The sequence below is a fragment of the Pelophylax lessonae genome (assembly GCF_965119305.1).
Source record: "Pelophylax lessonae genome assembly, chromosome: 8".
Taxonomy (NCBI): domain Eukaryota; kingdom Metazoa; phylum Chordata; class Amphibia; order Anura; family Ranidae; genus Pelophylax; species Pelophylax lessonae.
The window spans coordinates 293,837,655-293,860,466 of NC_138775.1; the positions used below are offsets into that span (position 1 = coordinate 293,837,655).

General features: G+C 44.7%; 1 protein-coding gene across 5 annotated transcripts in view; it reads left to right on the forward strand.

Moving 5' to 3' along the window:
• Window positions 1-22,812, forward strand: part of ST3GAL3 (ST3 beta-galactoside alpha-2,3-sialyltransferase 3) — a 742,392-nt gene that overhangs the window by 196,593 nt on the left and 522,987 nt on the right. The window lies entirely within an intron of this gene.

Genomic DNA, 22,812 nt, shown 5'->3' on the forward strand with positions numbered 1-22,812 from the left:
TGTACTGTTTTCCCTCCTTGTAAATCTCACATTTGATGATGGACCACAGGTTCTCAATGGGGTTCAGATCAGGTGAACAAGGAGGCCATGTCATTAGCTTTTCTTCTTTTATACCCTTTCTTGCCAGCCACGCTGTGGAGTACTTGGACGCGTGTGATGGAGCATTGTCCTGCATGAAAAGGATGCAGACTTCTTCCTGTACCACTGCTTGAAGAAGGTGTCTTCCAGAAACTGGCGGTAGGACTGGGAGTTGAGCTTGACTCCATCCTCAACCCGAAAAGGCCCCACAAGCTCATCTTTGATACCAGCCCAAACCAGTACTCCACCTCCACCTTGCTGGTGTCTGAGTCGGACTGGAGCTCTCTGCCCTTTACCAATCCAGCCACGGGCCCATCCATCTGGCCCATCAAGACTCACTCTCATTTCATCTGTCCATAAAACCTTTGAAAAATCAGTCTTGAGATATTTCTTGGCCCAGTCTTGACGTTTCAGCTTGTGTGTCTTGTTCAGTGGTGGTCGCCTTTCAGCCTTTCTTACCTTGGCCATGTCTCTGAGTATTGCACACCTTGTGCTTTTGGGCACTCCAGTGATGTTGCAGCTCTGAAATATGGCCAAACTGGTGGCAAGTGGCATCTTGGCAGCTGCACGCTTGACTTTTCTCAGTTCATGGGCTGTTATTTTGCGCCTTGGTTTTTCCACACGCTTCTTGCGACCCTGTTGACTATTTTGAATGAAATGCTTGATTGTTCGATGATCACGCTTCAGAAGCTTTGCAATTTTAAGAGTGCTGCATCCCTCTGCAAGATATCTCACTATTTTTGCCTTTTCTGAGCCTGTCAAGTCCTTCTTTTGACCCATTTTGCCCAAGGAAAGGAAGTTGCCTAATAATTATGCACACCTGATATAGGGTGTTGATGTCATTAGACCACACCCCTTCTCATTACAGAGATGCACATCACCTAATATGCTTAATTGGTAGTAGGCTTTCGAGCCTATACAGCTTGGAGTAAGACAACATGCATAAAGAGGATGATGTGGTCAAAATACTCATTTGCCTAATAATTCTGCACTCCCTGTATATATATATGTATATACAGTATCACAAAAGTAAGTACATCCCTCATATTTCTGTAAATATTTTATTCTTTTCATGTGACAACACTGAAGAAATGAGACTTTGCTACAATGTAAAGTAGTGAGTGTACAGCTTGTATAACAGTGTAAATTTACTGTCCCCTCAAAATAACTCAACACATAGCCATAAGTGCTGTTTCACACTGCAGCGGCACGACTTCGGGGGCGACCTGTGAAGTCGCGTGCACCGCGACTTCGGTGCGACTTGCACGGACTTCATAAAATTAATGTCTATGCAAGTCGCTCCAGGTCGCCCCAAAGTAGTACAGGAACCTTTTTCTAAGTCGGAGCGACTTGTGTCGCTCCTATTAGAACCGTTCCTGTACTGACAAGTCGCCTGACAAGTCGTACTGGTGTGAACCGATACTTAATGTCTAAACCGCTGGCAACAAAAGTGAGTACACCCCTAAGGGACAATGTCCAAATTGGGCCCAAAGTGTCAATATTTTGTGTGGCCACCATTATTTTCCAGCACTGCCTTAACCCTCTTGGGCATGGAGTTCACCAGAGCTTCACAGGTTGCCACTGGAGTCCTCTTCCCCTCCTCCATGATGACATCACAGAGCTGGTGGATGTTAGAGACCTTGCGCTCCTCCACCTTCTGTTTGAGGATGACCCACAGATGCTCAATAGGGTTTAGGTCTGGAGAAATGCTTGGCCAGTCCATCACCTTTACCCTCAGCTTCTTTAGCAAGGCAGTGGTCGTCTTGGAGGTGTTTGGGGTCGTTATGTTGGAATTCTGCCCTGCGGCCCAGTCTCTGAAGGGAGGGGATCATGCTCTGCTTCAGTATGTCACAGTACATGTTGGCATTCATGGTTCCCTCAATGAGCTGTAGCTCCCCAGTGCCGGCAGCACTCATGCAGCCCCAGACCATGACACTCCCACCACCATGCCTGACTGTAGGAAGACACACTTGTCTTTGTACTCCTCACCTGGTTGCCCCCACACACGCCTGACACCATCTGACACCAAATAAGTTTATCTTGGTCTCATCAGACCACAGGAGATGGTTCCAGTAATCCATGTCCTTAGTCTGCTTGTCTTCAGCAAACTGTTTGCTGGCTTTCTTGTCCATCATCTTTAGAAGAGGCTTCCTTCTGGGATGACAGCCATGCAGACCAATTTGATGTAGTGTGCGGCGTATGGTCTGAGAACGTTTGCGCTTTGATTTGGAATCTATTGATGGGATACCGGATGAAGGAAGCTGTCCTAGAGATAACCCAAGATAACATACAAGTGTGTTTGACCCTCTGTAATAAGGGGTCATCAGTGTCTGGTAAGAGGCCAAGTGTGGTGGTGATAAAGGTGTGGCAGTCTTCAGTCTGTCTATGTCTCCTGTATAGTTACCATCTCTTCTGAAAGCTAAAGGACTCCTAATATGTTTTTTTTTCTGTTTGTTTTAGGGGGATGGACTTGAAATATATTATATTTCATTTCATTTACAATTTAGTGCTACATAATATGCTTTAAGTGGTATATAAATAACCTGTAATAAATAATCCTCCAATCTTCTGAGCTGAGAAGAGGGACACCTTTTGTTTATTGCCAGTAGATGGCGCCATTGTCCTGTATTAGAATAGGAATGTTGGGGAGTTCTCGGGAAATCTTGCAGAATATACAGCAAAGATACAGAGAACGGGGGGGGCCGGTGTATGAAATATGGGAACCGGTTTTATGACATTCTTTTTATGGAATATACACAGTATCTCAGGAAAGTAAGTACACCCCACACATTTATGTAAATATTTTATTCTATCTTTTCATGTGACAACACTGAAGAAATGAGACTTTGCTACAATGTAAAGTAGTGAGTGTACAGCTTGTATAACAGTGTAAATTTGCTGTCCCCTCAAAATAACTCAACACACAGCCATTAATGTCTAAACCGCTGGCAACAAAAGTCAGTACACCCCTAAGTGACAATTTCCAAATTGGGCCCAATTAGCCATTTTCCCTCCCCGGTGTCATGTGACTCGTTAGTGTTACAAGATCTCAGGTGTGAATGGGGAGCAGGTGTGTTAAATTTGGTGTTATCGCTCTCACTCTCTCATACTGGTCACTGGAAGTTCATCATGGCGCCTCATGGCAAAGAACTCTCTGAGGATCTGAAAAAAAGAATTGTTGCTCTACATAAAGATGGCCTAGGCCAGGGGTGTCAAACTCAATTTCATCGTGGGCCGCATCAGCATTATGTTTGCCCTCTAGGGCCAGTTAGATCTATAAGATTAGATGTCCAGAGCACCCACGCCCCCTTACACATGAGATGTCAATAACCCCACCCCCTCACCATTAGAAGTCAAGAGTCACCCACCCTTCCTTGCGTCACAATGCACCCTCTTACCTTGTGCTGCTGCCAGGAAGAAGATTGATCTGGGAAGTGCAGTGTCTGGAGGAGAACCAGAGGAGGGCTGGAGTCAGCTTCCAGAGTCTGCTGAATGCGGAGACCAGGGGAGGGAGAGGCAAGGTGGTGTTGCGGCTGCACAGAGAGGTGCAAGATCTATAGGAGGAGTTCTGCCCTCCTCTCTGCTGCGGACTGCTGAGAAGAGGGGGGGGGGGGGCAAGATGAGCCTTTCTGCAGCTGCACAGAGGAGTGCAGGATCTGGTGAAGGAGTAATGTTTTCTCTGCTGCCGACTACAGAGACAAGGTGGGGGCAGAGATAAGGGGGTGCCGCAGCTGCAGGAGAGAGGTGCGAGGGCCACATGAAATGGCCTGGGGGGCCGCATTCGGCCCGCAGGCCTTGTTTGACACCTGTGGCCTAGGCTATAAGAAGATTGCCAGGACCCTAAAACTGAGCTTCAGCATGGTGGCAAAGACCATACAGCGGTTGAACAGGACAGGTTCTACACAGAACAGGCCTCGCCATGGTCGACTAAAGAAGTTGAGTGCACGTGCTCAGCGTCATATCCAGAGGTTGTCTTTGGGAAATAGACGTATGAGTGCTGCCAGCATTGCTGCAGAGGATGAAGGGGGGGAGGGGTCAGCCTGTCAGTGCTCAGACCATACGCCGCACACTGCATCAAATTGGTCTGCATGGCTGTCGTCCCAGAAGTAAGCCTCTTCTAAATGAAAGACCTATAAAAAACAAACCATAAGCACAGTAATTTGCGGTAAAATCACTGCAAAATCGGCGCAAATTTGCGGTAAAATCGTGTGCATTTTCTTTGCCATTATCGGCACCATCTTCTCTTATCGGCAATATGCCGATAACACCATTTTCACTCGATATATTTCAGCAGCCGGAATTTCGGTGCATCTCTACCTAAAATTAATTTTAGTGTATTTTTTCCGGAAAATGTGCCCTTGATAAATAGCTGGACAATATCCTGCAACATAAAAAATTGCATCAGCCACCATTTTATTCTCCAGGGCCTTTGAAGCCTCACATTGGTTTGCGGTATGGGGGAAGGGAGCCAGAGATCTGTTGAAGCTGCAGCTGAGGATTTCGGGAAGTGTGTTCCTGGGTATGCGTGGCACGCAAATAATTTATTGCAACTGGCGGTACATTGAGAGCCGCGTGGTGTGATTAGGAGGCCTGTTTTTGTTGGAACGGGTTCTCTTTAACCACTTTACCACCGGAGGATTTTGCTGTCTTATGTCTGGGCCACTTTTTGCGATTCGGCACTGTGCGACTTTAACTGACAATTGCGCGGTCGTGCGACGCCGTACCCAAACGAAATTTACGTCCTTTTTTTCCCACAAATAGAACTTTCTTTTGGTGGTATTTGATCACCTGTGCGATTTTTACTTTTTGCGCTATAAACAAAAAAAGAGCGACAATTTTGAAAAAATAACAATATTTTTCACATTTTTTTATATAAAATTCCTCCCAAAAAAATGTAAAAAAATCAAAATTTTTTATCATTTTTGGCCAATTTGTTTTCTGCTACATATTTTTGGTAAAAAAAAATCGCAATAAACGTATTTTGATTGGTTTGCACAAAAGTTATTGCGTTTACTAACTAAGGGAAAGATTTCTGTCATTTTTGGTGTTTTTGTTTTTTAATGAGTAATGGCGGCGATCTGCGATTTTTTTTTTTTGCGGGACTGCGACATTGCGGCGGACAAATCGGACCCCTGACTGACATTTTTGACACTTTTGGGGGTACCAGTGACATTACTACAGTAATCAGTGCTATACATATGCACTGTTACTGTAAAAATGACACTGGCAGGGAAGGGGTTAATTTTATTGGAGAGGGAGGGGTTAATGTATGCCTGGTGCTTACTGACGTGTGTGGGGGGAGGGGACTGTGTGACACAGGGACAGATCACATGTTCAGCTATGCTGAATCCTGCAATCTGACCCTGCCTGTCACTTAGGAGATCTGCCCGCTTTGTTTACACAAGTGGGCGGATCTCCACACTCGATTCCCCGACGATCAGGGAAGAGTGGGGGTGATCACCGCCGCTCCTCCCCTGGCCCGACGCTGTGACTGAAAACAGCGGGAGCGAGCCTCCGGCGGCGCGCGCGCACCGCCCACAAGGGGCGGAGTCCAGCGACGCAGGTCTACGTTGCTGGACGATAACGAGCCACATTGCTGCAGTAGCAGCAATATGAGCAGGGCTAAAGTGGTTAATACTTTGCTAAAACTGCAGAGTGCAAAATCTGGGGCAGCTGTGCATAATAGCCAATCAGCTTCTAGTTTTTGTTTTGCTCTTATCCTTTTTAATCTCGTTAGTTGCCACTTGTTATTTTTAATAAAGTCTTTTCCTATAGACTGCAATTAGTTGGTGCCCTCTGCTGTTCCCTTTATATATTGCAGAGAATACTTCAGTCTCATCGAGGAGCTGCCACGAATATCTTTGCACCTATGAACTTATTTGTAAAATTCTTCACCCCCCGATAGCACATTTATGTGTATGTTGTACCTTAGCTGTATCCCAACCTGAACCATTTTTGATATTTCCCTGAGAAAAATCAGCACAAGGGACATAACTTACAGTCAGTAGGATGTGTCCTTTGTGCTTAGGCCTCTTTAAGGTGAAATCCTCCTTGGTGATATTAAAGTGTTACTAAACCCACAACAATAAAATCAGTCTGTATATGCAGTAAAGCATGCTTGTTATACTCACTGTGGAACCTAAGGGGTTAATCCTCTGCATTGTGCAAAAAGGCTGTTTGATCCTGTCTTCTCTGATCCTCCCCTTCTTCCACTGTCCCCAATCCATCCTCTAATAGAACAGAGCCCTGGGGGCACTTTGCACATGATCAGTTTGGTGTGTTTGCTAGAGTTTTTTTTTTTACTTGGAGGAATGCATGTGATCAGCACAGGGCCAATCAGCACTGTCCAGACAGAGGTTCAGGGGTCCTGCAGCCTCATAGGACAATCAGGGGAGAATGAAAACTCCTCCCACAAGCTTTAACCAGACACTGATAGAAGTCACAAGAACATTTCCATGTTCTGTGTACTGTGGGAGATTAGCTATAGTGAATGCAGGCTCTTGGGGAGAGCAGATATAGTGAATGCAGGCTCCTGGGGAGAGCAGATATAGTGACTGCAGGCTCCTGGGGAGAGCAGATATAGTGACTGCAGGCTCCTGGGGAGAGCAGATATAGTGAATGCAGGCTCCTGGGGAGAGCAGATATAGTGACTGCAGACTCCTGGGGGGGGACCACATATAGTGACTGCAGGCTCCTGGGGAGAGCAGATATAGTAACTGCAGACTCCTGGGGGGGACCACATATATGGCACTTTTCCACTGCAAGTACCGGCTCGGCTCTACTCGGCCCTGCTTGGCCTGGTTTGCTTTTCCACTGCTGGTACCGCATGGTATAGGGTCGGAACGGTTCGGTACGGTACGGTATAGGTTTGCTTTTCCACTAAAGCAGTACTAAAGTTAAGTGGGTGGGATAAAAACGGGGTGGGTGGGATTCTCTGACCAATCAGTGGCTAGTAGTGACTGCATGCAAAGGATTGTGGGATATGGTACCAGTTTGGTACCTGTTGGAACCACAATCGAGTAGGTACTGTTTTTTCAGAGCCGTACCGTACCGTACCGTTCGGTTCCATGCAGTGGAAAAGCAAACCTATACCGTACCGTACCGAACCGTTCCGACCCTATACCATGCGGTACCAGCAGTGGAAAAGCACAAATAGTGACTGCAGGCTCCTGGGGGGACCAGATATAGTGAATGCAGGCTCCTGGGGAGACCAGATATAGTGAATGCAGGCTCCTGGGGAGAGCAGATATAGTGACTGCAGGCTCCTCGGGAGAGCAGATACAGTGAATGCAGGCTCCTGGGGAGAGCAGATATAGTGAATGCAGGCTCTTGGGGAGAGCAGATATAGTGAATGCAGGGTCCTGGGGAGACCAGATATAGTGAATGCAGGCTCCTGGGGAGACCAGATATAGTGACTGCAGGCTCCTGGGAGACCAGATATAGTGAATACAGGCTCCTGGCGAGAGCAGATATATTGAATGCAGGCTCCTGGGGAGCTCCGATATAGTGATTGAAGGCTCCTGGGGAGATCAGATATAGTGACTGCAGGCTCCTGGGGAGAGCAGATATAGTGAATGCAGACTCCTGGGGGGGACCACATATAGTGACTGCAGTCTCCTGGGGGGACCAGATATAGTGAATGCAGGCTCATGGGGAGACCAGATATAGTGAATGCAGGCTCCTGGGGAGGGCAGATATAATGAATGCAGACTCCTGGAGGGGACCACATATAGTGACTGCAGGCTCCTGGGGGGACCAGATATAGTGAATGCAGGCTCCTGGGGAGAGCAGATATAGTGAATGCAGGCTCCTGGGGAGAGCAGATATAGTGAATTCAGACTCCTGGGGGGGACCACATATAGTGACTGCAGGCTCCTGGGGGGACCAGATATAGTGAATGCAGGCTAATGTGACAGAACACGAAGCAGAGGCGGACATCTTCTTACACCCACGCATGTCCTGAATTTTACATTTATTTTAGCAGTAAACTCACCTTATATACTAAAATAGACTATTTCACCGCGACCGAGTGAAATAGTCTATTTCACTATATAATCAGTTTTTTCACTGAGCAGTGCGGGGTGTACCAAGATGGCCGTCACCACCTTCTGGCCTCAGGTTTCTCGCTATACTGACTAGAATACAAAAAGAATAGAAATGTAATACTGTGATTCATTCTATAAAGGGAGTTAACTGCTAAAATAAATGTAAAATTCAGGACTTGCGTGGGTGTAGTAAGATTTCCGCCTCTGCTTCGTATTCTTTTACATTAGAAAACCTTTTGGGACACATAGCGGCCATGTTGGAACGCATGGTGCATGCGCAGTAAGTTGTTCTAGTCCGAACGTCACGTCCAGTAGCAGAATCTGATAGGTAGCGCTATTCTGACAGAACACCGGCACTTCCGTGTTCGCATGGTCTTCCTTTCGGGTCCCGTGCCTTTGGCCACTTGATAGGCCAGGCCGCAATGACACTACTCCTACGCATGCTCACAGGAGTCACATCACTGCAGCATGGATCAGGGCCGTAAATGTTCGCTGAGCTGCGCAGGCACGGTTACCTGGCAGAAGGATGCATTTATGGCAGAGGAGACCAATAGGGTCCTAAATACCCCGCCTGTCAGCCATTTGATTGAACTTTACTTCTAATTTAAACTAAAAGTTCTATTGTACTGTAAAGTTTTCAGCACTGTTAGTGAATGAGGAGCTGAGATTGTCAGACCAATGTAGTTTAGTGGGTGCACAGACCCGTTGAATGATGGCGCAGCCCTCCGGACAGGTTGGTGACAGTTGTTGGCCTCTTCAGGAACAGGTGCTCTTCCCGGGTGGTCCAGACAGACCCCAGACCTGGAATCCGCTGAACCATCACTCTGTGTGACATCTTTATTACCACAATTTACTGAAAAATCACAAATCTCCTCTCAGCCCCCCATACAAGGGGACACATGACAGGGAGTGGCCAAATCTGATGAAATGATGTTGTGATCGGTGGGCACAGGTTACTGCACTCTGCGCATTATACTTCAAATACAGCCGGGGCCAAAAGTTTTGAGAATGACACAAATATGAATTGTGTCACAGTCAATATTTGCAGTGTTGACTCTTCTTTTTCAAGACCTCTGCATTTCGCCCTGGCATGCTGTCAATCAACTTCTGGTCCACATCCTGACTCATGGCCGCCCCCCTTCCCCCCCATCTTTGCATAATCAATGCTTGGAGTTTGTCAGAATTTGTGGGATTTTTTTTTTGTTCACCGCCTCTTGAGGATTGACCACAAGGTCTCAATAGGATTAAGGTTGGGGAGTTTCCTGGCCATGGACCTAAAATTTTGAGGTTTTGTTCCCCAAGCCACTTAGGTATGACTTTTGCCTTTTGGTAAGGCGCTCCATCATGCTGGAAAAGGCATTGTTCCTCACCAAACTCTTCTTGGATGGTTGGGAGAAGTTGATCTCGGAGGATGTTTTTGTACCATTCTTTATTCTTAGGCAAAATTAGGAGTAAGCCCACTGCCTTGGCTGAGAAGCCCCCACACATGAATGGTCTCAGGAGGCATGACAAAGGACTGATGGTCCAGGCCACCCTCCAAAATTCTTCTCCTCACTGTGCGTGCCGACCCACTCACACCTGCCTGCTGCCATTCCTGAGCAAGCTCTGCACTGGTGGTGCCCCGATCCAGCAGCTCGATCAACTGTAGGAGACGGTGTGGAGGGTAAGACAGTGGGCAGTATGTACAGGAGAGGAGTGTGGAGGGTATAACAGTGGGCAGTATGTACAGGAGAGGAGTGTGGAGGGTATAACAGTGGGCAGTATGTACAGGAGAGGAGTGTGGAGGGTATGACAGTGGGCAGTATGTACAGGAGAGGAATGTGGAGGGTATGACAGTGGGCAGTATGTACAGGAGAGGAGCGTGGAGGGTATGACGGTGGGCAGTATGTACAGGAGAGGAGTGTGGAGGGTATGTCAGTTCGCAGTATGTACAGGAGAGGAGCGTGGGCAGTATGACAGGGGGAGGTATCTACTGGAGAGGTGTGTGGGGGGTATAACAGTGGGCAGTATGTACAGGAGAGGAGTGTTGGGGGTACGAGAGTGGGCAGTATGTACAGGAGAGGAGTGTTGAGGGTATGACAGTGGGCAGTATGTACAGGAGAGGAGTGTGGGGGGTATGGCAGTGGGCAGTATGTATAGGTGAGGAGTGTGGGGGGGTATGACAGTGGGCAGTATGTACAGGAGAGGGGTGTGGAGGGTATGACAGTGGGCTGTATGTACAGGTGAGGAGTGTGGAGGGTATGACAGTGGGCAGTATGTATAGGTGAGGAGTGTGGGGGGGTATGACAGTGGGCAGTATGTACAGGAGAGGGGTGTGGAGGGTATGACAGTGGGCTGTATGTACAGGTGAGGAGTGTGGAGGGTATGACAGTGGGCGGTATGTACAGGAGAGGAGTGTGGAGGATATGACAGTGGGCAGTATGTACAGGAGAGGAGTGTGGAGGGTATGACAGTGGGCAGTATGTACAGGAGAGGAGTGTGGAGGGTATGACGGTGGGCAGTATGTACAGGAGAGGAGTGTGGAGGGTATGACAGTGGGCAGTATGTACAGGAGAGGAGTGTGGAGGGTATGACGGTGGGCAGTATGTACAGGAGAGGAGTGTGGAGGGTATGACGGTGGGCAGTATGTACAGGAGAGGAGTGTGGAGGGTATGACAGTGGGCAGTATGTACAGGAGAGGAGTGTGGAGGGTATGACAGGGGGCAGTATGTACACAAATGGAGTGTGGCGAGTATAGCAGTGGGCAGTGTATGGAGGGTATGACAGTGGGCAGTATGTACAGGAGAGAAGTGTGGAGGGTATGACAGTGGGCTGTCTATGGAGGGTATGACAGTGGGCAGTATGTACAGGAGAGGAGTATGGAGGGTATGACAGTGGGCAGTATGTACAGGAGAGGAGTGTGGAGGATATGACAGTGGGCAGTATGTACAGGAGAGGAGTGTGGAGGATATGACAGTGGACAGTTTGTACAGGAGAGGAGTGTGGAGGGTATGACGGTGGGCAGTATGTACAGGAGAGGAGTGTGGAGGGTATGACAGTGGGCAGTATGTACAGGAGAGGAGTGTGGAGGGTATGACGGTGGGCAGTATGTACAGGAGAGGAGTGTGGAGGGTATGACGGTGGGCAGTATGTACAGGAGAGGAGTGTGGAGGGTATGACGGTGGGCAGTATGTACAGGAGAGGAGTGTGGAGGGTATGACAGTGGGCAGTATGTACAGGAGAGGAGTGTGGAGGGTATGACAGTGGGCAGTATGTACAGGAGAGAAGTGTGGAGGGTATGACAGTGGGCTGTCTATGGAGGGTATGACAGTGGGCAGTATGTACAGGAGAGGAGTGTGGAGGGTATGACGGTGGGCAGTATGTACAGGAGAGGAGTGTGGAGGGTATGACGGTGGGCAGTATGTACAGGAGAGGAGTGTGGAGGATAGGACAGTGGGCAGTATGTACAGGAGAGGAGTGTGGAGGATATGACAGTGGGCAGTATGTACAGGGGAGAAGTGTGGAGAGGATAACAGTGGGCAGTATGTACAGGGGAGAAGTGTGGAGGATCTGACAGTGGGCAGTATGTACAGGAGAGGAGTGTGGAGGGGATAACAGTAGTCAGTATGTACACAAATGGAGTGTGGCGAGTATAGCAGTAGGCAGTGTATGGAGGGTATGACAGTGGGCAGTATGTACAGGAGAGGAGTGTGGAGGGTATGACAGTGGGCAGTCTATGGAGGGTATGACAGTGGGTGGTATGTACAGGAGAGGAGTGTGGAGGGTATGACAGTGGGCAGTATGTACAGGAGAGGAGTGTGGAGGATATGACAGTGGGCAGTATGTACAGGAGAGGAGTGTGGAGGGTATGACAGTGGGCAGTATGTACACAAATGGAGTGTGGCGAGTATAGCAGTAGGCAGTGTATGGAGGGTATGACAGTGGGCAGTATGTACAGGAGAGGAGTGTGGAGGGTATGACAGGGGGCAGTCTATGGAGGGTATGACAGTGGGCAGTGTATGGAGGGTATGACAGTGGGCAGTGTATGGAGGGTATGACAGTGGGCAGTGTATGGAGGGTATGACAGTGGGCAGTGTATGGAGGGTATGACAGTGGGCAGTTCACATTTACCTATATATAGAAAAAAAAAAAACAGTAAAAATGATATCCATTCCTGATAAAAAGAAATCTCTGAGACAAACAGAGCAGTGAGCGGGCAATGTGTTTGTTCATCGATATTCAGATCAATCCGCTTTTTTTTTTACAATGCATCGTCATCTGTTTAAACACAATTAAATATCTGAATGACAGACGATGGTGTCCATGTCGGGAGGCGCGGCGTAGAAGGAGGACCAGCTTGGCGAGAAGCTGAGCCTTTCATTCCATTTCTCCTTTGAAATTGGGGCGAGCATCTTTGTTCTGAAAATCAAATCCTATCCGTTACCTACATAATATTGATGATTAGCCGGAATAACGGCTGTCGGACCATCAAATCTGCATCCTTCTCTCGTTATCGTGTCTCTGTTAATTGCCGCCGACATCTGCAGCTCATTACACGCCGCGGAATGTATTTCTGCTCCTTCTTTTACATCGTAGCTTTCTTTTTATTTTCCCTTTTGTAGTCGTTAAATCAAAGCATCCAGCAACTTTCATCATTGTCAGAGGAAAAGCTGGGGATGAGAATAGTTCATGCTTTTTCCTGGGGTCTCGCCGGCCTCTACAGAGGCTGTTTATCTCAGCAGTCAGCGAGGGGCCTGGGATAGTGGTGTGTGCGCCGATCACACAGCGCCGCGCCGTATAATGAGGGCAAAATTAATCCCGGATTTAGGGCAGGTCTGTGTCCATTTATCTCAGGTTGGACCTCCGCCATGTTCAAGGAGATGGGTGTTCTGTGTTTCCGCAACAAATTTTATTATATACTTTCAAGGGGAATTTGGATTTGTACTTTGTTTTTCTTCAAACAGTACAAACAAGCCGACAATATCACCTTAACCAGTTCCTACCGCCCGCCGCAGTTTTACTGTGGCAGGCAGCCCCTCCTGCGCGAACCGACGTAGGACTACGTCAGTCATGCGCGTGGTGCTAGGGGGCAAGCGTGCCCCCCACTAGGCAGTGGGGACTTTGATGCAAGGGACTGGCAGCACCGATTGCCGCCGGCCACCTGCGATCGCTCCCGGCTGAGAGAGAAGGACGGGCAGCTGTTGTACACAAATCTGACCGTTCTTCTCTCTGGAATGATCACATAGCACCCCCACAGTTAGAAACACACCCCTAGGTACACATTTAACCCTTTGATTACCCACAGGGTTATCCCCTTCCCTGCCAGTGTCATTATTACAGTGACCATGCATATTTATAGCACTGATTACTGTAGTAATGTCACTGGTCCCCCCAAAAGTGTCAAAAATGTCAGTTAGGGGCCCGATCTGTCTGCTGCAATGTCGCAGTCACGCTAAGGCTACGTTCACATGTTGACGTAGTTGATCACGGGCAGAATCACAGCGATTCTGCCCACGATCCGGAAATCATTGCAAATCGCGGGACGCCTGTGCGTTGCCCGTGATTTGCAATGGCACCCCAAACGCTGTGCGATGTTGCCGCGATTTCCACCTGCTGAATCGCGGTAACATTGCGCAAACAAAATCGCGGGTCGCATGACACCCAAAAAAGGTACAAGAGCTTCTTTGGAGCGTCATGCGTCCCGCGATTTTGTTTGCGCGATGTTACCGCGATTCGGCAGGTGGAAATCGCAGCAACATCGCACAGCATTTGGGGAGCCATTGCAAATCAACGGCAACGCACAGGGCGTCCCGCGATTTGCAATGATTTCCGGATCGCGGGCAGAATCGCGGTGATTCTGTCCGCGATCCGCTATGCCAACATGTGAACGTAGCCTTAAAATCGCAGTTCGCCGCCATTACTAGTAAAAAATAAATAAATAAATAAAAATGACATAAATCTTTCCCCTAGTTTTTAGATGCGATAACTTTTGCACAAACCAATCAATATACGCTTATTGCGATTTTTTTTTTTTTTATACCAAAATATGTAGCAGAAAAGAAATTGGCCTAAAAAGCTAAAAAAAAAAAAATAGATTTTTAAAAAATATTTTGGGAGTGTTATAAAGTAGAATGTGAAAAATATTGTTTTTTTTTTTTCTTTTTCAGAATTGTCGCTTTTTTTGTTTATAGCGCAAAAAATAAAAATCGCACAGGTGATCAAATACCACCAAAAGAAAGCTCTGTTTGTGGGGAAAAAAGAACATCAATTTTATCTGGGTACAGCGTTGCACAACCGCGCAATTGTCAGTTAAAGTAACGCAGTGCCGAATCGCAAACAATGGCCTGGTCATTAACCACTTGCCGACCGCTCACGTTGAGCCTACTGCGGCAGTGGTTCCTTATCGTCCAGCGACGTAGAACTACCTTCACTCACAGCGGGAGTCAGGCCAGGGGAGGAGAGGCGGTGATCACCACCGCTCTTCCCCGATCGTCGGGGAATCGAGTGAGGAGATCCGCCCGCTTGTGTAAACAAAGCAGGCGGATCTCCTCAGTGACAGGCAGGGTCAGATTGCAGGGTTCAGCATAGCTGAACCTACGATCTCTGTCTGTGTCACACAGTCCCCTCCCCCCACACACGTCAGTAAGCATGAGGCATACATTTAACCCCTTGATCACCAACAGTGTTAACCCCTTCCTTGCCAGTGTCATTATTACAGTAACAGTGTATATTTTTAGCACTGATTACTGTACTAATGTCACTGGTACCCCCAAAAGTGTCAAAAATGTCAGTCAGGGGTCCGATCTGTCCGCCGCAAAGTCACAGTCCCGCAAAAAAAATCGCAGATCGCCGCCATTACTAGTTAAAAAAAAAAACAATAAAAATGACAGAAATCTTTCCCTTAGTTAGTAGCTGCGATAACTTTGCGCAAACCAATCAAAATACGCTTATTGCTATTTTTTTTTTTTTTTACCAAAAATATGTAGCAGAAAACAAATTGGCCTAAAATGTTAAAAAATTTAGATTTTTCCATTTTTTTTTTTTGGTGGAATTTCATATCAAAAAAATTTGGAAAATATTGTTATTTTTTCAAAATTGTCGCTATTTTTTTGTTTATAGCGCAAAAAGTCAAAATCGCACAGGTGATCAAATACCACCAAAAAAAAGCTCTGTTTGTGGGAAAAACAAAGACATCAATTTAATTTGGATACAGCATCGCACGACCGCGCAATTGTCCGTTAAAATAACACAGTGCCTAATCGCAAAATATGGCCTGGTCAGGAAGGGGAGTAAAATCTTCCGGTCTTAAAGCGGTTAAAAATACGCTCATTGAGAATTTTTTTGTCAAAGACATGTAGATAAATAAATTTTGGCCTAAATATATGACAAAAATTGAAGATATTGGATATTTTTTAACTGTCAAAGTAGAAAATGTCAATTTTTTCGCCAAATTTTCGCTCTTTTTTTATTAATATTGCAAAAAATAAAAAGGGCAGAGGTGATCAAATACCACCAAAAGAAAGCTCTGTTTGTGGGAAAAAAAGGACGTAAATTTAGTTTGGGTACGGCGTTGCATGACCGCGCAATTGTCAGTTAAAGTAACGCAGTGCCAAGTTCCAAAAAGTGGCCTGGACGTAAAGCAGGAAAATCCTCCGGTGGTTAAAGCGGAGTTCCACCCTTGGATTTTTTTTTTTTTTTTAAATACCCCCGGGACAGTCAGGACTAGTACATTCCACAATGGCTAGCCTCTGATCTGTCCCGGGTTGCACTTACCTGTTAGGACAAATACTTACCTTGAAAACGTCTTGTCCAGCGCTGCCATCTCAGATGTGGGCAGCTTGAAGCCAGCGAGATCCTCTTCGGGGTCCTCTTCCGCCTTCTTCGGTCCCACAATGCACTGCACCGGCCCCGACGTCACTTCCGGTGCGAGCGCGTCATCCCTCCACAGCTTCTGGGCATGCCGCGCGCGACTCGGAACTGACGTCGGGGCCGGTGCAGGCGCAATGATTCCTGGGAGCGATGACGTTCAGCTCCTAGGAATCATTGCAAAGCCAGGAAGTGACGACGGGCCGCGGCCGAGGAAGGAGGAAGAAGGAAGTAAGGTAAGTATATTTTCTTCGCTACGAGGTAAGTAAAAAAAAAAAAAATAATGCGATTATCCATTTCTTTTTCAGATGACCCGGAGCGAGAAGATGGAGGTAAGTATAAAAATAGGGTGGAACTCCACTTTAAGTGGGGCAAATCCTTCCTGTCCAGAACTGGTTCATTTAATATTAATCTCAGCCTGTAGTTGGTCTAAAATGTAAAAGTTGGGCTGAGGAATAAGGGAGAGCCCCGCTGTATCGCTCACGCAGGGTGAAGCAGTCAACGCACATTTCCCCATGTCTTCTCCTTTAAATAAAGTTGTAAATTCAGGACAATACCTGTTAATCTGCTCAGAGTCCAGTGAGCTCCTAACTTCCTGTTTGGGCTGACAACGCTGCCTGTTCTGCACTGAAATCCCAAGTAGTGTTGTCAGCCCTGCCCCATTCTCCCCTGCTGACCTACAGAACACCTCCCCCTTGTCTTACCTCTATAATAAAGAGGGAGGGTGTTCTATAATCCAACATAACATACAGTCTACACATACTTCAATTTCTGATGTCTTCCAGCCAGTCACGTGACATCACAGGTCCCTACTGTTGCACACTAAGGTTTCATTGAAGCCAGGAGAGGACAGAGGCTGGAAGGTGGATTGTATTGTCTTCCAGGGGAAGGCGGGCATTACTGATAAACAGGGACAGTGTATTCTTTATTCTTTTTTTATTTAATTATTTTTTTTATTGAAAAGGATTTTCCAGGAAGAAAAACAAGGAAATAGAAAGATGAAAAAAAAAAAAAAAAAATTTGAAAAATTCTAAAGATTCCAAACAAAACTTTATTCAATAGGTTGTGGACACTGGGTGACCTTCCCCCTCATCCAAAAAAGCTTAATCGAGGTACACAGGGGGTGTGTAGGTCTTCCTGTTTTTCTGCCCCCGTTCTACCTTCCCCCATACATTTGCCAGCAATTCCTGACTGTCAAAACAACGGTTGGGAGTTGCTGTGTCAATTCAGGAGCTGTAGAAGCTGTAAAAAAATAAAAAATAAAAGACCATCTGACACATTGTTTATAAATATTGTTTAGACAAGGTATAGAGAGATACAAAGTAACATTGTTTATAAACATTGTTCAGACAGGAGATGGAGAGATACAAAGTAACATTGTTTATACAGGAGATAGAGCGATACAAAGTAACATTGTTTATAAACATTGTTCAGACAAGGGATAGAGATATACAAAGTAACATTGTTTATAAACATTGTTTATACAGGAGATAGAGAGATACAAATTAACATTGCTTATATACATTGTTCAAACAGGAGATAGAGAGATACAAAGTAACATTGTTTATAAACATTGTTCAGACAAAGGATAGAGAGATACAAAGTAACATTGCTTATAAACATTGTTCAGTCAGGAGATAGAGAGATACAAAGTAATATTGCTTATAAACATTGATCAGTCAGGAGATGGAGAGATACAAAGTAACATTGTTTATAAACATTGATCAGATGGGAGATAGAGAGATACAAATTTACATTGTTTATAAACATTGATCAGACAGGAGATAGAGAGATACAAAGTAACATTGTTTATAAACATTGATTAGACAGGAGATAGAGAGATACAAAGTAACATTGTTTATAAACATTGATCAGCCAATAGATGGAGAGATACAAAGTAACATTGTTTATAAACATTGTTCAGACAAGGGATAGAGATATACAAAGTAACATTGTTTATAAACATTGTTTATACAGGAGATAGAGAGATACAAATTAACATTGCTTATATACATTGTTCTAACAGGAGATAGAGAGATACAAAGTAACATTGTTTATAAACATTGTTCAGACAAAGGATAGAGAGATACAAAGTAACATTGCTTATAAACATTGTTCAGTCAGGAGATAGAGAGATACAAAGTAATATTGCTTATAAACATTGATCAGTCAGGAGATGGAGAGATACAAAGTAACATTGTTTATAAACATTGATCAGATGGGAGATAGAGAGATACAAATTTACATTGTTTATAAACATTGATCAGACAGGAGATAGAGAGATACTAAGTAACATTGTTTATAAACATTGATTAGACAGGAGATAGAGAGATACAAAGTAACATTATTTATAAACATTTATCAGACAGGAGATAGAGAGATACAAAGTAACATTGTTTATAAACATTGATCAGCCAATAGATGGAGAGATACAAAGTAACATTGTTTATAAACATTGATCAGACGGGAAATAGAGAGATACAAAGTAACATTATTTATAAACATTTATCAGACAGGAGATAGAGAGATACAAAGTAACATTGTTTATAAACATTGATCAGACAGGAGATAGAGAGATACAAAGTAACATTGTGTATAAACATTGTTTATACAGAAGATGGGCCCCTTTCACACAGGTGGACTGATCGGGTCCTCCTGTCAGTTTTTCAGGCAGACCTGATTGGACCACCCATTGCCCTCAATGGAGTGGTGGATGTCAATGGACATGTGTCCGCTAAAAACAGTTAGATGGGGGATCTGTTCTCCATTTGTCTGGCTGATCGGATGGCCAGGGGTCCGTTTTACATCATACTGCCTATAGAGGACGGCGGGCTGTGTTAAGCAAAGCGGACACGGACCAGCCATTCGTCTGCTCAGCGGAATCAGTGGACAGATTCATTGCTGAGCCGACGGACTCCTTGCACAGCCTGCCCCATGTAAAAGGGGCCATAGAGATACAAAGTAACATTGTTTATAAACATTGATCAGACGTGAGATAGAGAGATACAAAGTAACATTGTTTATAAACATTGATCAGACAGGAGATGGAGAGATACAAAGTAACATTGTTTATAGACATTGATCAAACGGGAGATAGAGAGAGATACAAAGTAACATTGTTTATAAACATTGATCAGACAGGAGATGAGAGATACAAAGTAACATTGTTTATAAACATTGCTCAAATAGGAGATAGAGAGATACAAAGTAACATTGTTTATAAACATTGCTGAAATAGGAAATAGAGAGATACAAAGTAACATTGTTTATAAACATTGATCAGACAGGAGATGAGAGATACAAAGTAACATTGTTTATAAACATTGCTCAAATAGGAGATAGAGAGATACAAAGTAACATTGTTTATAAACATTGCTGAAATAGGAAATAGAGAGATACAAAGTAACATTGTTTATAAACATTGATCAGACAGGAGATGGAGAGATACAAAGTAACATTGTTTATAGACATTGATCAAACGGGAGATAGAGAGATACAAAGTAACATTGTTTATAAACATTGATCAGACAGGAGATGAGAGATACAAAGTAACATTGTTTATAAACATTGCTCAAATAGGAGATAGAGAGATACAAAGTAACATTGTTTATAAACATTGATCAGACAGGAGATAGAGAGATACAAAGTAACATTGTTTATAAACATTGATTAGACAGGAGATAGAGAGATACAAAGTAACATTGTTTATAAACATTGATCAGACAGGAGATAGAGAGATACAAAGTAACATTGTTTATAAACATTGATCAGACGTGAGATAGAGAGATACAAAGTAACATTGTTTATAGACATTGATCAGACAGGAGATGGAGAGATACAAAGTAACATTGTTTATAAACATTGCTCAAATAGGAGATAGAGAGATACAAAGTAACATTGTTTATAAACATTGCTGAAATAGGAAATAGAGAGATACAAAGTAACATTGTTTATAAACATTGATCAGACAGGAGATGGAGAGATACAAAGTAACATTGTTTATAGACATTGATCAAACGGGAGATAGAGAGATACAAAGTAACATTGTTTATAAACATTGATCAGACAGGAGATGAGAGATACAAAGTAACATTGTTTATAAACATTGCTCAAATAGGAGATAGAGACATACAAAGTAACATTGTTTATAAACATTGATCAGACGTGAGATAGAGAGATACAAAGTAACATTGTTTATAGACATTGATCAGACAGGAGATGGAGAGATACAAAGTAACATTGTTTATAAACATTGCTCAAATAGGAGATAGAGAGATACAAAGTAACATTGTTTATAAACATTGCTGAAATAGGAAATAGAGAGATACAAAGTAACATTGTTTATAAACATTGATCAGACAGGAGATAGAGAGATACAAAGTAACATTGTTTATAAACATTGATTAGACAGGAGATAGAGAGATACAAAGTAACATTGTTTATAAACATTGATCAGACAGTAGATGAGAGATACAAAGTAACATTGTTTATAAACATTGCTCAAATAGGAGATAGAGAGATACAAAGTAACATTGTTTATAAACATTGCTGAAATAGGAAATAGAGAGATACAAAGTAACATTGTTTATAGACATTGATCAAACGGGAGATAGAGAGATACAAAGTAACATTGTTTATAAACATTGATCAGACAGGAGATAGAGAGATACAAAGTAACATTGTTTATAAACATTGATTAGACAGGAGATAGAGAGATACAAAGTAACATTGTTTATAAACATTGATCAGACAGGAGATAGAGAGATACAAAGTAACATTGTTTATAAACATTGATCAGACAGGCGATAGAGAGATACAAAGTAACATTGTTTATAAACATTGATCAGACAGGAGATAGAGAGATACAAAGTAACATTGTTTATAAACATTGATCAGACAGGAGATGGAGAGATACAAAGTAACATTGTTTATAGACATTGATCAAACGGGAGATAGAGAGATACAAAGTAACATTGTTTATAAACATTGATCAGACAGGAGATAGAGAGATACAAAGTAACATTGTTTATAAACATTGATTAGACAGGAGATAGAGAGATACAAAGTAACATTGTTTATATAGAAAAGGAGCAAGAAAGAAAAAGTATTCCTTATCCCACCCACTCAGCGCTCATGTATATGCAATACTCCTAGGATCAAAACGTATGTATCTAGCAATGCAGCAAGATATACTCGTATGCCTATATAACCAATAAAGCAGCAGCTATACTCAAAACATAACATAAAAAAAAGGTGCGTATAGGAGCCTCAGCCCATATAAACACTAGCAGCGCTAAAACAACCTCTAACAAGGTTGAAGGTAAATGGCAAACAAAGTAGGAAATTAATATAAAGCCTTAAAGTTCATAAGTCCATAATATTCTCAGGGTGAAGTCACACGAAAGAATGGGTGCATAGAAAATTCGTTGTGTGGTGGAACACAAGACTTCTTCATCGATCACTCAGCAACCATCATATCCTTCACCTCACCGCTGTGCTCCCCCCCCTTGAGAGTGGACACGTACCCTTAACGCTAGGGTTTAGCGCTTTATTCAATCAAAAATCCTCCACTTCCGGATGGTGATCCCCTCAGGATTCCACTCCAACTAGTAGGGATATAGTCAGCGCCTCCTCCTCTCCTCTCACATAAAAAGGGGGGACAGATACCTCCTCCTCTCGTCTCCCATAAAAGGGGAACAGATACCCATAGCGTAATATGTACAAACAAGGCTTTATTAAAAAAATTAAAATCACACTCACATGGAATCGGATGTATTTATGCGAACAACATATCCAAGGCACAAAACCCGGTCCTCCTACTACTGACGTTGTCCCCACTGAGCCACACGGTACGGGTGATCCAGCCACCCTATCACGATGTTACTCGGACTCAAATGGCGTTTAGTGCTAGGGATCCTCTGGGATGTCCTTGGTATGGAACAGAATGACCGCGTGCTCACGCACTGACGCGTTTCGTCGGCACTGGACTTCTACTGAGGGCGTGAGCACGCGGCCACATCACCTCATCTTTATACCCTTATGGGGGGGGAGGGTGCAGGTGTGCGTGGTGCTAAACGAAGGGCGGGGTCCTCAACCACGTGGGCAGCCGGAAGTCCGCCGCCAATACGCATACAATCTACGTTGGCGTCCGGAAACCACTCCGCCGCTGATCTCCAGGTCCGTACATCCGGACGCTGGAGACACCGGAAATTACGTCTCTGAACTCCGCCCGTCGTTGTGTCCGCCTATCCGGACATCGATGGGACCGGAAATGACGTTCGTCATTCGTCCCGCCCTGCCCTCGAGGCAGGAAACAGGAAACGAATTAGAGGTGACGTTTAGCAGAACCGCCCCCCACTGAGTCCGCCTATCCGGACACAGAAAGGGACCGGAAATGATGTGCATCCATCGTCCCGCCCTGCCCTCAAGGCAGGAAACAGGAAGTGGAGCCAGCTGTCATCTATTTGTCCGGACAGGAAACCGGAAATGGAGCTCTCAATCTACATATCCCTCATTCTAATACACCGGAACAGCGTAACCCCCTACATGCATATGATGCGAACTTCTCAATAGAGCGAGCCACATCTAGGTCCCGCCCCCCCCCACCGCAACTATGCTACTCGCTAAGGCCGGCTTCATGACCGTCCCTGCGGACAGTGGGGACATCGCCATATATAACATTGATGGGATATAGCCTGGCGGGCAATAGCAAGCTCGTTCTGGGAATCAGTGTTTGTACCTGTTTCTCTCTCTTTTTTTGTATTTGTTGAGGATATTTGATATGCAATTTTGAGGCATGTGTCAACTATACCCATATTCCTTCATTTTGGTTGTATAACTGTTA